At 43.0% G+C, this 14,940-nt stretch overlaps 1 long non-coding RNA gene across 1 annotated transcript in view; it reads right to left on the bottom strand.

Annotated features, from left to right (window-relative positions):
* Positions 1 to 14,940, bottom strand: part of LOC132240056 (uncharacterized) — a 397,852-nt gene that overhangs the window by 32,902 nt on the left and 350,010 nt on the right. The window lies entirely within an intron of this gene.

Here is a 14,940-nt window from a genome sequence, read left to right as displayed (position 1 = left end):
TCCGGAGCCTCTGAAGCGCGGGCCTCGGACCGCAGGGGCTTTTCCTGCGCCCGGGGTGGGGTGGGGTGGGGCTCCAGCCGCGTCCAAAGCCTCGGGCCGGCCCCTCCTCCGCCTTTTCCTAAGTCCGCGTTTCTGGGAGATGCGCCGGTGGGCACTCCCTCGGCCGCCACCCTCCCCTGCGCACCCGTTTCCCACGGCGCCGCCACCTATATGCCCATCGCCCCCGCCCGGTGCCGCCTGGGGATTAGCCGGGAGCCCTGCCCAGGGGAGCCCTGCCGGTGCGCCCAGTGCCAGCGCGGGCCTCCAGGCGGGCGGGGCGCGGGGCCAAGCTCAGTGCGGCCCAGCCTCGGACCCGACCTGCCCCTGCCCCTGCCTCTGCCCGGGTCAGCTCCAGACGGCACAGACCACCTCCGGCCAGAGGGTTGACCCGGGAAGACTAGTTTGCAGACTCTTTTGTTTAAGTAAATGTCCAGCAGCCCTCCCTGCCTCCCGCAGGCTTTTCATTTGTAACTGAGTCATTTCAGCTGTGTGTGTGTGTGTGTGTGTGTGTGCACGCGCGTGAAGAAATCTCATGGCCAATATGACAATGAGACAAGAAAAGGGAGCGTAAGTTAAAGACAACCATATATTATATACAGGGGTGGGCACAGGTCTGTTTACAAATGTGAGTACGTGAAGCACACAGATCATATTTGCATTATTATCTATTAATGACTGTAATATTGTCCACAGGAACGACTGTAAACCTGCTCTCCCCACCCCGTCTGTTTACCCAGGCTCCAAGAAAAGGAGACCCAGGCTGGGTTACTAGGGAAAACGCATGGCTTGAGGTCCTAGAGGTTGGCTCCATGTGGGCCACTGGTTTTCTCCAAAATCGTCCCTTATCACTATGAAAGCTTAACTAACCACTGGCCTTATCATTTATCGCGTAAATTGGACTCCCGGGCACCTGGTGGAAATGTATCCTTCCTTTCCTACCACCGAAACCAGAGTTTGTGGTGAGAAAAAGAAAGAAAGAAAAAAAGAATGGGATCGAATGTGCGTTTTGACTTGAAGTGCACTTAAACCAGGCGACTTACTGCAGCACCTTCCTGGGAAGCTTAACGCACAAAAGCAGGGCTCTCAGCCCTTCAGAAAGCAATGACAGGGCAGCCTGACTCACCCTTCTGCACTGCTTTGCAATTACCATCTTAAACCAGGAAACCCGACCTGGCCCTGCCCGGGGGAAACTTGTCTATTTCACTTCATTTGTCCTCTCAAGGATGTTTGGCGAAACCTGTTTGAAACGCCAAGCATAACACTCACACCACTTCAGTCCTTGAAACCACGTAGCATCCTAATAACACAAAACCAAAATGCGCGCCGTACTGCGTACTGAGCACACTGCACAGGCCCTGCATCTGTGTGTGTCCCCGTGCTCTATCTTATTAGTGCATAAGCGCATAATGAGCTGTTTGGTTGATTTCATATCCATAACGTTTATCACTGAATCTTTGCTAATAGCAGAAGCCTGGGTCATGAGCACCAGACTAGAGTTGACATCCTCTTTCTATAGGTTGTAACCCTCATGTTTCTCCAGCAATGATTTCATCGAAACACATCATCCTACGGATGACATCATCATCTCTAAAGTGCAGCTTTCCCAAAAATAGAGACGCAAACTAGTTTTTTTCCGGTTCTAGAAATTTACTCAGGCTAGCGTCACAGCCTTTGACAGCAGGACGGTTCCAAACACTTGCCTCCCCTTGACTTCTGCTGCCTGTAAGGGTGGCTCATGTTTGCCCCATTCCAAAAAAGGGTGGGGGAGCCGTTAGAAAAGAATTCATCTTAGATATTTACTTTCATCTGTCACACTAGGTAAGTGACTGAGGCTTGTAGAATGGTGGTTTTTGTTGTTGCTTCATTATGAAACTTTTCAATGAAATACACACTATTTACTCTATAAATATGTGGCCCAATTTATGTAAGGTGTTTCCATTCGGCTGTACGGTCATTGGATTTCGCCACAACCCAATTTTGAAAAAATAGGTACAAGTTTGAAGAAACAATGACGTGTGGGTGGGGGACTTTTCTAGAAGAACGGCTGCTGGCTGGGAAGGTGATCCTGCTGACTTGCAGCGGCTTCCCATTGGGCTCTCGTACACGGTGCATCAGACCCAAAGCCAGGAGTAACATCCTCTATGTCTTGAGCTACTCAGACATTGCTCAGGCCTCAGCATTGCCATTTGTTGAGTAAGATGACGAAAGTGAAACCGGATGCCGCCTGTGGTCCCTTCCGCGCCTAAAATTAAGCTAGTGAGTCTTCTTGTGATTGATTTTTTTGGTCAAATGGACAGGGGTGTTCATTTCTGAAAGAAAGCCAGAACCAGAGTTGCCCTTAAAGAGATGAGCAAATGGCCACCAGAGGCCTGTGGGCCACATCTCCGCAGCCAAGCTTCACAATTTCCTAATTTCTGAAACTAGAAACTAAACATATTAATGGCAATAAAAGCTCCCACTTCCTCACTGATGTGTACATAGACAGCTCGCCCTGTGCTCCCGCTACTGGACCTGGGGGTGGGGGTGGGGCGGGGGAAGGAGGATCCTCACAGACACTGGATCTTTAGGGCAAATCTATCTCAGCGTGGTGGTATATGGCAACGAATGGAGCCCAGAAGCAAGTGAAACAGACCTCAGGGAGGAAAACGATGAAAGGACATTGTCTGGTTCCCTTTAGGTAACAGAGAGGAGACAGGGAAATGTCTGATGACCACAATAAAGTGAGCACGGAGCATTGGCTCCTCAGCGTTGTTGCGAGATTAAATGATGTGATGCATGGAAGACATGCAGAATAAAGCCTGGCATACGCTCAGTGCTCCCCAAGTCCTGACCCCATCTCTCTACAACCCACTCACGTTCCCCACCCACCTCATCCCTATGACAGCTCCCTTGTCTTGATCCTCCAGCACCTCTCTTCAGGTCCTGGCCCAGGGCTGACCTCCACTGTCAATTCACTGATCACTCCCAAACCCTTCATTCCCCTCCCCCTCAACCCCAGACCTTGTCTGACGTAAATACATGAACTGTAAACTAAGATGAGATGCCACAGTTTGAGCTAAAACGTACACCAATATTTTTAAAAGAATCATTTTATAATGGGAGGGGGGAAAAGCCTTGATCGAGCAATAAAGTATTTATTTTTAATGCTGTCTATATTTCTTTGAAGTTCTTTTTTCAAAGTTGGCCTTGATAAAACATAGTATACTAATCAAACTCAATTTCCATTACTTTTCAAAGTACATTTTTGAACCACATAAGAGATAAAATGTGAAATAAACTAAATCAATTCTTATTAGAGTATATATATTTTTTTACTTAAACCCCCATTAGAAACACGCCAATGAATGGATATTAGAAGGTTGTGCAGAACATGCCCAGGGATGGTTCACGGGGTCACGTCTGCCTTAATAGATGCGGTTGCTATCCCCCGGGAATGCTATGAATGAATATATCCTTCAAACTACAAATTTTTTATGTTTGCTTTACTAATTAACTAATTTGACATGTATTTAATGAGCACCTACTGTGTCTCAGGCCTTGTTTTTGACATTGGGTGACACGAAGGGGAGTATTTTCTCAGGCCTTCACGCTACCGAGGCTCCCCCTCCCCTGGGTGCTCTCTACATACTCTCTACTTTGGGTGACAAGACACGAAGGGCCCTTGCTCAAGGGCAGCGCCTGAGGAAGTATTAAAAGGTTGGATAGGACAAGTACTCACCACCTGAGATTCACATCTCCTGCCTCCTCTCTGAAAGAACAGAGAAGATTCACCTCAAGGTCAGTGCAAAGTGAAGTTTAAGTGCATTCTGTAAAGGATGAAAACTACCAATGCAAAAATCATGTGTTAAGATCTGCCCATAGATTATGAAATGTCGCCTTCTTAACTGGACCTCGGGCAAGACACTCACTGTTTTTGTGAGACAGCCTGACCTAGGATATATTGTTTCCCGGCTTCTTCTTATTTTTTAAATATATTTTATTGATTTTTTACAGAGAGGAAGGGAGCGGGATAGAGAGTTAGAAACATCCATGAGAGAGAGACATCAATCAGCTGCCTCCTGCACACGCCCTACACAACCAAGATACATGCCCTTGAGGGGAACCGAACCCCGAACCCCTCAGTCCACAGGTGGATGCTCTACTCACTGAGCCAAACCGGTTAGGTGTTCCCGGCTTCTTTGAAAGCACCCGTCCCCTGCTTTCTCCTCCCCTTGCTGGCTTCTCACGTTGCCACACTTAAACCTGTATTTTCTCAGGCCTTCACGCTACCGAGGCTCCGCCTCCCCGAGGTGCTCTCAACATGCTCTTTGACCCGCCTGGAATTGTCTTCCTCCGACAAATACCAACTTTCATTTCCTCCCTAGCGGGTCAGATACTCTCTAATCAGGTCAAATCGTCCTCTTTAAATTGTCGCCTTTTCTTTAGAGTTCTGGTCACAATTATAAGGCTCAATGGGTGTGAGTAGTTACTTGATCAATGCTTGTTTCTCAGCAAGGACTGGACATGGTCAGGAATGCAGCGGCCTGTCCTTTTGGGTCCACCCCTGTGTCCCCACACTATCCATCCTGAATGCTGACACACAGTAGGCACCTCATCAGTATTTGTTGAATGAGTGAGCCAATGAATACAGGAATGAACAACTTCTGAGAAGGTGGGGGGCAAGTAATTCTTTGCTTTTCTTCTTCTGTTGTTCAGGTTATTTGTAATGACTAATGAAATGATGTCTCAGGTCAAACATGGCCGGGTGCGAGTTCCTCACCTGCTCCCCAGCAGGATGGGCATGTGCTGCTGTGTGTTCAAGTGGGTTTACCAAGAATTTCCAGTGCAGCTTTTGCACAAAAATGGACACATAAGCTCATGGATTTTAACTTACAACCCAGAGAGAGACCACTGAATACACGGGAACTTACTGCCTGATAAAACTGGTGGTGGCACACACCCCCGGGAAAAGAGACCAGTTAGTGGCGGCAGTGGGACAACCGACTCATCATTAGAGAAGTAAAACTGGTCCCCTACTTAACGCCACCGACACAGCGGTTTCCAGATGGGTTACCCTTTCAGGTGAAGAAAAAGACAAAGTCAATGGGAGACAAGATAGAAGAACATCCATGTGACCCCAGCGAATGGAGTGCTAAGGTAGGCAGAGGTTTCTGAAATAAAACTCAAAAAGCATTTACCATAAAAGGAATAAAAAGATCCATTTAGTTACATTAAAGTCCAGGCTTTCTATCCAACAAAGAAACCATGAGTAAAGCTAAGAGATGACAGATTGGAAGAATAGTTTAGTTGTGACTAAACTGGGATGGGAATAATATCTGTAATATACAGGAACTCCTACACATCAGTAAGAACATGACAGGAACCTCAAAAAAATAAAAATAAAAATAAAAAAGGCTACAGAGTGTGACCAGGCATTCTACATAGAGGAATTTCAAAGCCTACAAAGTATATTTTAAGAAATCAGAGAAGTGCATACTAAAATCATAAAATATCCCTTTATACTTGTTTGACAAAAGTAGAAAGCTTTATCTCTCTCATCAAAGTCTTTCCCTGATTAAACATAACTCTCCACCTTCCCAGCTGCCACACATTTAGAATTGAATGTGGTAGAGATAAACTCCGTGCCCAAGATCAGAAGTTTCACTTGAAAGCCATGATCAACATCTTAAGCAGACGTTAATGCTGCCCTGCAGTCATACTGTTTGCCAAATCCACTCACTTCCCCATTCTCCTTGGCAATGTCTTCATACCTCCTTCTCTCTGCTCAGACCTCCTGTGCGTCCTCCTCTGTACTCACTTGCCGTTACTACTTAGCTTTCTATTTCACAGAGAAAACAGAAATGACCAAGAACTGCTACAAGCTTCCCCACATCTCCCCACCTGCACGCATCTGTACCGCACACATGGCCTTTGATACTGTGGAAGAACTGCCTCTGTCTGTGGCTACGGGCATTCATTCCCTCTCCTCCCACCTACTCAAGGACCTTGCTCTCACATTCTGCTCCTTTCCTACGTCATCATTTGATCCATCTCAATCTCCTCCAAACGAATATAAACACAACTAAACTTAAAGAGAAAATACCAGAAATCGCTCCCTCTCTCTGTCCTATTTCTCTCTCCAGCTATGACACCCCATTTCTCTGTTCTCTACAGAAAAATATTCTGGGAAAAGCTCTTCTGTATGTACTGTCTTCAGTCTCTTTCCTCTTTAGCTCCGGAACCCTTTTGAGTCAGGTTCTCTCTCCTACCACTTCATGGAAAGCAGGCTCAGAAAGTTGGCAGACATGTTCATATTGTGGAGTCTGACGGCCATTTCTCACCAGCTTGCCTGAACTGCAGAGCGCTGGTGCACCCGCCCTGGAAATACATTCTTCACTGGTTTCTGGTTTTCCTCCTCTGCCTCATCGATGGATTCCTCCCCCTGTCCTTTACCTCTTGCTAGTGGACTGGCCCAGGACTCAGTAGTTGAGCCTCAACTCTGGTTCCACCTACTCCTCGCTCCCTTGTTGATCTCATCCGGGTGCCGGGGTCCAACCCCAGCGGGTCCACGGGTCCCCAAAGGTGTGGACGGAGTCGGCGAAGAAGGAATGACACGGAGACAGCGTTCAATTGATCAGCAGCCTAGCCAGGATCTCTAGCCAGGATCTCCAGCGAAGTTCTGGTTAGGATCTCCAGCCAGGTTCTGTCCAGGTTCTCCAGTCAGGTTCAGTCACCAGGTTCTAGTCAGGTTCTCTTGCCAATTTCTGTAGTCAGGTTCAGTCCAGGATCTTTTGCCATGTTCTCTCCAGCGAAGTTCTTCTGTCTGTAGGTTCTGTGTAGGTTCTGTCTGTAGGTTCTCTCTTCTTAGTTCTGTCTTCTAAATTCTGTCTTGTTACAACTGTATTTATACCAGTTGATTCAATCCTATCAGTCTCTATTACAAAGGTTAGGGCATTTCTTATCTCCATTCCAGGGAGTAAAGATTATGTAGCTTAAGCATGATTGTTCGTAGTTAAAGTGATTAATTACCCGCCTGGCACTTAGTTGAGGGGTTTTATTCCCTCCCTAACTTCAGGGGAAAATCCCTACCTGGGGATTCAACCTTTCTCGGAGAGGTGACCTTGGTTAAAACACAGCGCCAAGAAGGTGAGCAAAAATATTAAGAACAGTATGCCATATATGCCAGGTCCCTTGAAACAGCAAGGATGGACCGGCTCCCGGCATCCGGGCTTCAGTCTGCCGATGATTGGGAATTCTAAAGCTCTACCCCAGACCTCTCCCTTGACCTCCAGGCTCCTACCGTCCATCTTATGTGCCCAGCAGGCATGGCAACGTTAGTCTTTCCAGTTCTGAGCTCCTGGTCCTCTCCATTAACAATGCCCACCCCGCAGCTTTTCCCCTTTCAATTAATGGCAACCCCATCCTTCCAGTCATTTAGGCCAAAATGTCTGCAGACTTCCTTGGCTCTTCTTGAAATCCAATCTGTCAGTGAATCCTATAAGCGTCACCTTTAAAATATACTTGGAATCCACTCCGTTGGCACCATCTTCATCCAGTCCAACCCACGGTCATCTCTCACTGAGTTATTAAAAACAAACAAACAAACTCCTCAGTGCTCTTTCAACTGCCAACACTGCGCACTTCAGTCAATTTTCAACCCAGAAGCCAGATTGTCCCTGGTAATAAGCTGGAGCATGACAGTTCTCTACCCAAACTCCTAAATTATTCCAAAAATATAAGACTCTACAATATGCCCTGCAGATGCCTCTCATCTCATTTAGACCAAACCCAGAGTATCTCCAGGGGTCCCAGAGACTTACTCACCTGCATCTCGCTGACCCGTTTTATCACCCTCCAGCATACACTGGGCCACGGTGCATCAGCCCTTGGCTCTTCCTTGAACTTGCTGAGCTCGCTCCTCAGACCCCTGCTCCCACAGGGAACCCTCGCTCCTCAGGTAGCCGGTGGGCTCCTCACCTCCCGCAGGTCTGACGCCTGTGGCTCCTTCTCAGGGAGGCCCTTCCCCAGCGCCCTGATTAAAATGTCAAACACCTGACTTCTCTCCAAGGACCTGCACTAAGGGCCTGGGGGGTTGGGGGAGGGGAGGGAGAGGGGGTACCACGGCTCTTCCTGGCCAGGCCTTGGCTTCCTGCACCACGGGGCTGTGGGAGGCCTTCCTGTTGATCAGCGGGGTCTGCCTTTCTTTGTTACTCTGGCCCCACGAAGGTGTTGGGTTCAAGAAATGTCTTGGAGGGACACTCCCAGGCTCCGAGTTGCCTCTCCAGCCCCGCACGGTTGCTGGAAGGTCCACGCTGTCTCTCTTTCCAAGAGGAGGCCTCCGAGTGGCCCTCCTGGATTCCGGCCTGTGCCCCGCCCCCGCCCCCCCCCCCCCACCCCCCCCCACCCCCCCACCCCCGTCTTCACATGCTCCCTGGGAACAGTGGGGGTTCTCCCACAGCAGATGAGCGCACCTTCCCCGGTGCCCTCCTCTCTGCAACATCAGCCTCTACTTCTTGTGGATTCTGCAACGTCCTGGTAGCTCGAAAGAGATTTTGTGTTTTATCCAGGTCTTCTCGTGGGTGTTGGTGAGCGCATTGGCAAAGCGCTCCATCCTGCCATCTCTCTCTCAAATTTTACTTATTTTTCTTTCTTAATCTGTCTCTCTGTAGTACAATGTAATTCTCATGAGGTTTTACATTGGTCTCTACTTTTAGTGCCTACAGCCATGCCTGTCGCAACGTGGAGCCTCAGTAACTGTTTGCTGAGTATAATCAGAGGTAATTATTAACAAGTTAGGGGGTTACTTTGGGATTGCCATATGTAAAACTTTGGCTGGAAGCAAAACAGAAATTTACTCCCGGGCCTCTGAGAAGCAGCCCGGTAATAGAGGCTGCTACCCTCAGGACAACTGAACGTGAAGCATGAGAGTGCTATGTGATTTCCAGGTGCAGGAAGCCTGTGAAAGTCATTAATAAACAGTGGTCAATGAACGTGAGGCTCAAGCTGAAAATAAGTCCTGTAATTTATTTAACTAGGGTGAATTTTTTTCACCTAATCCGTTTTGGAGAAGCAAACTCGTATATACATGAAAGAAAGAGAGAGAGAGAGGGAGAGAGGAAGCTATAGATATAGATAGGTATCCTAATGAAAATTAAAATGTGGTGCAGGCAGATGGAGAAATGCTAGTCAAAGGGTACAAGCCTTCAGTTATAAGGTGAATAAGCTCTAGGGATCTAATGTGCAGCATGGTGATTAAAGTTAACGAGAGGCCCAGTGCATGAAATTCGTGCACTGGTAGGGTCCCTAGTGGTTGCGGGCTGCCAGCCGGGACCTCGCTCCCTTCCCCCAGCTGGCCCCACCCCCTGGGGGACAATTTGCATACTATACTTTTATTATATAGGATAATATGTTGTCCTGACCAGGTGGCTCAGGTGGTTGGAGTGTTGTCCCATAAGCCAGGAGGTTGCCCCTTTGATTCCTGGTCAGGGCATAGACCTAAGTTATGGGTTAGATCCCTGGTCCAGGCACATATGGGAGGCAACTGATATTTCTCTTACCTCTTTCTCTCTTTTTCTCTCTCTCTTCCCCCTCTTCCTTTCTCTTTAAATATCAATGAAAACATACCCTCAGGTGAGGATTAAAACTGCTACTACAACTACTACTACTACTACTACTACTACTAATAATAATAATAATGATATACTGTGTTGTGTACAGCCTCTAATGTGGAAGAGCAGAATTCGCACTCAGGCCATTAGCATGTGAATCACCACTCGTCACACAGAAGAAAGCATTAAAGTTCCATTTGTCATGGGCTGCAACCTCTACAATTTCCTGTGTCTGTTGAGCTTACCTTTACTCAATTTGAGTTGGCATAAGAAAAGTTTTAGATCGTGATGGAGATTTATTGGATTAATAAGATAATAAATTGTATATATTTTATTTCTCTAGATATTAATTAACTGAAAAAATTAGAAGATGCCTCAGGCTATTAGAATGCAACCAAAATATGGAATCTCTCAGACTTAAGGGAACACAGTTTATTCACACAATTCTTAGGAGCAGAGGATCAAGTGGTGAAACCAGTACAGTAAATTTTAAAACTGTGTCTTTAGGGAAGATGATTTCATTTAAATTTTTAATGTAATGCTCTCATTAAGTGTTAAATGCCATGTATATATACTAAAACAAACCAAAAGCAAGGTGTAAGGAAGACTACAATGGTGAATAAAACATCATTCTACATTGAAAAACATCACAGTTTGGCTGACAAAACCAGCAAATAAAATTCTTTCAACAGTTGAAGGGATTAAAGTAAATGAGACTCAATGACTTGTTAAAGATCATGCTTTAGGTGAACATAAGCATTCAGGTCTCCTTACTTCCTACAAAGCCAGGCGCCTAACTTTGGAAAGAATACAAGAGAGTATTTTCAAGTGACACAGGAAAGGCATACCTTTTTAATTTCCATGAAATATTTCATTTTGCTTCGACACTGTTTAGAGAACATTCAGATATCTTCAAGACTTATCGTTTTTAAAATCTTAGCCAAAAGAAAAGGAGTTCCCAAGGCAGGTTAAGTGTATTGAATCATGATTTATATAAAGCAATTATTTCTCTCCCTGTATCAGATTAAGTTCAATACATTTAACAGAAAACCTAAAATTTCATTGCTTTAGCACAGCAAGGCCCAGAGCAGGTTGGGGTCATCAGGGATCCAGGCTCCTTCCAACTTTATGCTCATGATTCTCAACAATTGGCTCCTGGCTTCTAATCCAAGTATCCCAGGTGGCTGCTCGAGTACCAGGCATCACACCCTTGTTGTGGATATCAAGAAATACAACTGGGGGGAGCAAACAAACAAAAAAAAAGAGCCCCCAAAATCTGTCGGCTGAATTAGCTCCTTTAAGACACTTTCTCAGAAACTATACACAGCATTGCACTTGCTTCTCACTGACCAGAATTTTGGGCACGTTGCACTTAGTTCAAGGGGTGGGGAAATAATGGAAAATAATTCTGCGTGAGCAAAATCATAGCTCTGCCTCTAAGAAAGAACTAGGTTAGGGGATAGTTGGTAGATAGCCTGTGGTCTCTGCCACCATCCCACAAAATACCAAAGAACACGTGTTTGTCAGTGATAAGTGTCCTCCTCATGTTTAACTTCAATATTAAAACATCAATATCAAATTAATATTTAATATTAATAATCAGTACTTTTCATAGTAATTATTTATGTGTTTGTATATTATATTGCATTATGTATTTAATATCAATTAATAGTAAATCAAAACATTAAATCAAAGCAACTCAAACTTTTTCTTAATTTTCTTCCCAGTCTGAAACAAAAATAATCATGATAGACTATGATTACTTACTATGACAAATTTGGTTCTGACAGGTTCTTAGCCACACCTATGATACTCAATGTCAGCTACACCCAGAAAAATAAAAAGCTAAAAACATACATGGTGACAAACTGGCTCATTATGAAAAGAATACACCACGACACCTATTCGCCAAAATGGCCTCAGGATGCTGTGTGTTGCTTACACTATCAGGGCTTTTATTCAGACAGATTGGTTTGTAAACATAATTTGGTAAATTTTGGGGATAGGCCTGACCAAAAACAATTAATGTCAACATGTAATTTTTTTTCTTAATTATGGATTAGCAGAATAAATTTACTGAGTGACAATGAACATGCCTTTTACTTAAATTTGGTTGCCTTCTGTGTCATTGTATACCCTCCAATGTATGGCATGCTTAGGTACAAAGTTCAGAGTCAATATCCGGCTACAGAAGAAAACAGAGTGGGGGTTCTGCTTTGTGGGAGGTGAGAGGCAAGATGGTCTTAAATTTGGGTCACAAGGGACAAATTTCCTTAGGACACAATGGCCGTAGACCTGCGGCCTGAGGCCACCTGTTTCTAACTCTAATTGGCTAATTGTGTTGTTTACCTGTTAGTCTTTGCAGGTTCCTCTCAGGGGATCCTCTCTGTTCCATGTGCAGTCTTGTCCAAATGCAGGTTCTGATTCTCTAGGTCTGAGATAGGGCCTGAACTCCCTTTCCTCACAAGCTCTCAGGTGCTGTGGACAACAATGAGTGGCCAAGAGCTGGTGGTACAGAGGTGAACGTGATAGGACCTCACGAACAGTTTCCTGTTTCGTGGGTCTGGGGGTGGAACCCAAGAATTAGCATGTCTAACAAGTTCCCAGGTGATGCTGTGGCTACTGGTCCAGGAATCACACTTCAAGAGCTTCAGTGTGGATCTCAAATAGCTAAGAAATATCTCAAATAGGTAGAACAGCAAGCGATCCCTCTTATAGAAGGTCTACTATGGACAAAACATCTTTGTGAATTTTAAGTTTTAAGTTTTATGTAAATGAACTATGTAAATGCCATCCACCCTTAATTCCCAAATTTTCTACATATTTTATAGCAGAGGCAAAGCCACAGCGAGGAAATGCTTTCATTCCACTTTGCGTTAGAGAGTTCCTTTTCTTTTTTCTTGAACTATAGCTGGCAGAAAATAATTCTGCATGAATTCTTAGTGTGAAATCAAGGTAAAACCTTGAGTATCTTAAAGGAAACCTTGAAGTTCTTTTGGAAACTAATAATGCCATGTTATTGTATTTAAAGGTCCCTAAACATGGGCAAATAAAAACAGGCTGCAAATAGGTAACTGTTGCACAATAACGACTAGATTTTAACAAGTTTAAAATCCAGTACATTCTCAGGCCAAATACAGAGGAAAGCCATACTTCATTTTTTTCCTCTAAAGTTATGAAATAAACAACATTCAACTCTACAGATTGGTTTTGTTTAGGATATTTTATTCCTATCAGTCAAAAAACTTACTGTAAGAAGTAGAGATTTTTAAATAATTTGATCTATATTTACAAATTGTATATTATAAATCTACTTTACACGTTTGTTTTTATAATGTTTCTTATTTGAAACATTCTTTCAAACAGTATTTGAAAATGTTATTATTTTATTGTTGGTAAGAATTTGAGGTCAAGGTGTTTTTTTTAATGCAACACTTTGCTTTCAAAGCGTTTTTTAAAAAATTATGTTTGCTCAATTTTATTGGGCCCTCCATAATATAGAAGAGTCTATCCATTCTTAGTAATGCTTTCTCCTGCTGCAGTTTTATTTTCTTTCCCCTACATAATTAGAAAGACAAATGTAATGTCTGGCCAAATGCAAAGTTCCTTTAGATTTATTAGAAAAGCAGATAAAAGAGACCAGAGACATGAAGTGATATACATTGCTTGCTTGATTGCCTAACCTAATGATTTTTAACTAGTACAGGACATTTACAACTAACACACCATAAAAAGGGAGTTAGCTTTTCCTTTCTATGATAATAAAAATCTTCAACTCTAAAATATCTATTGTGTACATTTTCCAAATAACATAGCACATTCCATTTTTAAAAAGTAGATATATGTCTAGATATCAAGTGTTATAAAATATTTTAATAAACTCAGGAGGAATTAAGTCAGTATTTAACAAAGCTCATTTATAATGATTATATTAATCTTTATCTATTTTTATGTTTCCATGGACTTTTTTACATGAATCAAGAAAAAGAAAATTTAATTTTACCTAACTATAGATTTAGTTATAGAAAAATAATTGATAATGATTCAATTACTGACAATTAATTTATATGAAATAATCCATAAAATACAATGCTTTATTAATAAACTAAATTTGTAAACAGTCCAGTGGAGTTTCAAAATACTCATCAATCATATAATTAACATTTCATTTTGAGTGTAAACAGAAAATGACTATGAATTTCCTACATAAATCAAAAACCAGTCACAGTTTCTCTGTGAGATAAATTTCATTGATATTTGAAAACACTTTAAGTAGCCAAAGCTTCTTAGTACAAATTCATTTCCCTCACTTTCTAATAATCCTGGCAAAACTGTCAGTGTCTATTCTTGCTGGCCAAGCAATCTTTCTTTGGCCTTTCACTGTACTTTATGTTCAGATATAAGTTTTCTCTTCCATATTGAAGCAAAGTTAAGAAATAAGAAGACATAAACAAACTCAAGTAAGTTAGTGTTTGGTTAGCAAATTTTAACCATTCAGAAAACATTCTGCACCTACATTAAAGAGTATTACTTATCGTGGTATTTGATATAGTTCCAAAATGTTAATATTACATTTTAGAATTTCACAACTGGTATCATTGTCAGAGTAACATGTATGTCAGACTACAGAAATTGTATTTCCCTCCAAAATTATTTTCCTCACAATGACTATAAAATCATAGAATGTGGACAGCTTATAAAATAAAATCTTACTTATTAAAACTACTTTTTTATTCTGCTCTAATATCCAATTTCATGCCAAGAAACACCTTTAATTTGGAACTGCTGAGAGTAAGGAGTCTAATCACAAAAATTTAAAAAAAGTAACCACTTAATTTTTTAATAGTTAACTAGTTCATAGTTTTATGAAAAACCAGTTTTTACTGACTAAGAAATTTCTGTGTGATGTATGCTGTTATTGTTTATAAATACACTGTATAGTTTGGCACAGAAAACTCTTAAAATATTACTTAAATATATGGTTCCTTTCTAAATTAATAAGATGTAGTATCCTATTAAAATATTAGGCATCTAAAATAATTTATTAGCTTAGATGTTCATTCATCTATCATTCAACACGTGTTTGGTAGGTGTTGCTCTAACAGGTTTCAGTTTTTAGCATACACACACCAGACTCGCTTTATTTCTGATTTTCCACTTTCTTATGGTCATTGCCCATGTAGGCGGAGTATTGCCAGTATGAGTGAGCGGCCACTCCGTCTACAGCACGTGCAGAGGTCTAAGCACTGCGGTCGAGCTGCAAGCCTAATGCCTGCAGGGCTTGTCCCACAAGTGCCTGCAGAGGGTGGGCCTG

This window comes from Myotis daubentonii, chromosome 8, assembly GCF_963259705.1.
Source record: "Myotis daubentonii chromosome 8, mMyoDau2.1, whole genome shotgun sequence".
NCBI lineage: Eukaryota > Metazoa > Chordata > Mammalia > Chiroptera > Vespertilionidae > Myotis > Myotis daubentonii.
Note: the sequence above shows the minus strand (reverse complement) of the source record. Positions and strands in the feature narration are given on the sequence as shown.